The sequence below is a fragment of the Myotis brandtii genome, unplaced genomic scaffold (genome assembly GCF_000412655.1).
Source record: "Myotis brandtii unplaced genomic scaffold, ASM41265v1 scaffold1186, whole genome shotgun sequence".
In the NCBI taxonomy this organism is placed as follows: Eukaryota; Metazoa; Chordata; class Mammalia; order Chiroptera; family Vespertilionidae; genus Myotis; species Myotis brandtii.
Window position 1 is genome coordinate 920170 of NW_005354120.1, and position 3528 is coordinate 923697.

Genomic DNA, 3528 nt, shown 5'->3' on the forward strand with positions numbered 1-3528 from the left:
GATACCTCCCCTGACGTGGGCTCGGAACGCTCCCTTGGCAGCAGCGGCGCGGCGCGGGCTCCCCCTCCGCCGCTCCACCCCCAGCCCTCTCTTGGCAGAAGCGGTGACATCATCTCCTCCGGGCCGCAGCCCTGGGTTGGAATCTGACATTCCCCCAGCAAAGTCCCTCCTTTTGGGTCTGGCCCGTCCTTTCTCTTCGGACCAAGAAAAAGCGCCTCTGGCTGTCGTTTTGGACACCGGATCCCCAAGGGTGCAAGAGAGGATTTCAAGAGAAAAACAGATGCTCGTCTGAGTCAAAGCTGAACTTTGCGCCTTATGCCTTATACTATAAGGCTTATAGGTTCCCCACGTACACAGTTGGAGGGAAATAGGGACTTCCGCGGCCCTTTAATTCGGAAAAATACCTGCTTCCTCCAGTAGGGGGCGAGAGAAGCGCTGAGTAGTGACATTGTGTGTGGGATGGGAGAGCGCAGTAGTAATTGTCGGCAGAGGATATAAACAAACCACCCCCGCTCCGCCCCACGCTGTATGTAGTTTGTTTTGTTGTTATTGTAGTGGCTAATTGACATTAGTTGGGGCTCAAGTTTTTCCAGAATGGCATTTGGTTTCTACCAGCTCCAGTAACAAAACTGCCTAAAGGTTCAATAGCATCAATTCCCCACATTTGAGAAATGTCTTCCATCTACCAACTTTTCGCTTTCTTCTTCAAATCTCTATTCCTCTCTCCAACATGAATGAATCCCAGGAAGAGCTTCATTAAGCTCTTAAAACAAAGAAGATTATGGACACCACAGTCTGAAAGACCCCCCCCCCCCATACCCCCGCTGCATGCCAAGTCATTCTAACCCAGCAACATAAAATCTCGATCTTTGATGTGTTTGGAGACTGTTGTTTAAGTTGAGTAAGAAGCTATGTACTATGGAAAGCAAGTATGTATGTTTTGTTTTCTCTTTTATCTTATTTTTAAGAAGAGGTAGTAAAACAAACTGCTGGCTCAACTATCCACAGAAAAGGATGGCATTTTGTTGCATAGATCTTCAGGCAGTGAGTTAGCTGGTATATGTTATTTTTTTAGGGCATTAGAATATGCAAACATGTTCTCTGAATGTTAATGTTCAAAGACATAGTTTCATTGGAAATCTGAACTTAAGGCAGACAGGTTCTTCTCTCCAAAACTTAGAACCACCAAATTCGTTTGGTTTTGACCCTGATCAGGACTGAGGACTAAAATACCCAAGGAGCAGAAAGCACAACCGACATTTATTGAGCATGTACAATGGGCTAGGCAAGGTGCCAGGTGCTTTAAATGCATGATCTTATTGGGGGTGGGGTGGGTACATGAATTAAACACGTAAGTGTAAAGGATAAATGAGACAAATGCATTTCAGGATTTACCCCAGGAGTTTGGTTCCATTTAGGGGAAGCTCTGGGCATCCAAATACAGCCAGGCCCATCCAGACAGGTATTTCAGTTTTCTATAGGACAGATCTCAAACTTCAGAAATGCTAAGCCAAGCTAGCAACATAGCAAGCAAAGAGAGAGCCCTATGAGATCTCAAGGCATTTCCAGCAGTAAAATCCAATGAGGCTGAACCCCTGACTTAGTGAAAAGGATTTTCAACCTGAGTTCTTCTGAGGGAAGAAAATACAGTTTTGAGAAAAAGCTGACCTGCGCTTTTTCCTGTGAGTTGGTTGAGGAGGAAAACTTGGAGGGGGCTCATATGCCTGCAGCCAGTGTGAACCTGCCGCGTTTGTTTAACTGCGCAAGTCCCAAGTCATATTTCGGTGCTTCCTTGATGTTCTCCGTGGCATGTCTTTTAAGAAAGGCTGAGAACTGAAGAGCCCTTCTCCATCAAGCTCTTGGCTTACCCCCTGAGGTCTGCTGGTAGTCTGTCCCTAGTGTTTCAGGCCAGGGAGGACAGTGGGGGGCAGTGAGGGATTCACGAGGATTCTGTCAACCCATCTCCCTCTTCAGGCTCTGCTTTAGCACGCAATCCATTAGCCCATCCTTGGCCTTGATTTGCTAGATTTGCTAAAAGCTTGTGTAACTGAGGACGTTGCCTTGGCCACTAGCTTCTCCCTAGTGATTCCTTTTCAATCTCAAGTGCTTTCTTCTCTGCCCATCCGTCAAATGTCTGCCGTTCTCTGGGGCATCACCCTCATCCCTCTTTTTGCTCTCTATATCTGCTGCTACTCCCGGTTTTCCTGGCTTGAGCACTATTGACATTAGGGCTAGAAAATTCTTTATTGGGAGGGGGAGGAGGCTGGCCTGTGCATTATGGGTAGTAGCATCCCTGGCCTCCTCCCACTAGATGCCACTGGCAGCTTAGTCCCCACCCCACTGTGACAATTTAAACGTTTCCAGATACTGCCAACTGTCCCCTGGGGGGAGGGGCAAGGCCTCTCTGGGTGGAGAACCACTGTTTTACTCTTTGGCTTCAGTGACTACCTAGATGCCAATGGTTCACCATCCAGATCTCTGCCCTGGCTGGTCTCTGAAGGTGGAAACTGTCGCTGGGCTGTTTCCACCGGTCTATCCCACAGTCATCTCAAAATCAATTCTGAACGGAATTTATCTTTTCTAGCTCAGGACTATTCAAATCCCAAACCAGAACCCTCTCTGAGTCTAAATCTTTCTCCATAGCTCCCAACTCTGTTCCACCCTCTGCATTCTCACTATCACCACTTTACCTCTAACGCAGTGGTTCTCAACCTTCCTAATGCCCCGACCCTTTAATACAGTTCCTCATGCTGTGGTGACCCTCAATTTCATTGTTACAAATTGAACATAATTAAAGCATAGTGATTAATCACAAAACAATATGTAATTATATATGTGTTTTCCGATGGTCTTAGGCGACCCCTGGGAAAGGGTCGTTTGACCCCCAAAGAGGTTGCGAACCACAGGTTGAGAACCGCTGCAAGTCTAATGGCATCTCTTGTCCTTCTTCCCACCTTCTGCCTGCCCTGCCTATTCTCCACAGTGACACCCGAGTGAGCTCCCTCAGGCATCAGCAGGTTACTATTCCACTTTTCATTTGGAGGAAAGAGATGGCAATTTTAGCCAAAGGAGCAAGGCACGTGGGCCAAACAAGCGCAGCAGTACTGCACTCCTCACCTGGATTTTGCTCCCCAGGATGGGGGACCTGCTGAACAGTTAAATGAGTGAAGAAACATATTCCTTTACACCGTGCCCTCCACCCTCCACTTTTTAAACTTGGATGCCCTTCAGGGTGCTAGTGGCACCGCTGCCACTGCATTTCCTGTTGGCAGCAGAGAGCAAGTGAAAACCGAGGGCAGCGGCCTGGGCAGAAACAGCTCCCGCGCGATTCCCCGGAGCCTTCCCGGGCCCGGGGCCGGCTCCCGCTCTCCAGCATCTCGATCTCCACAGCTGCAGTGGCCGCGACAGGGACAAACAGCAACTTCGACCAGACGACTCGTAGGCACAGCGCAGGGAACCAGTCCCCGCCGCCCGCTGCTTAGCGCCCCCTTGGTCTCGGGCTGGCCTGGGCGGGGCGGGGCGGCGAGC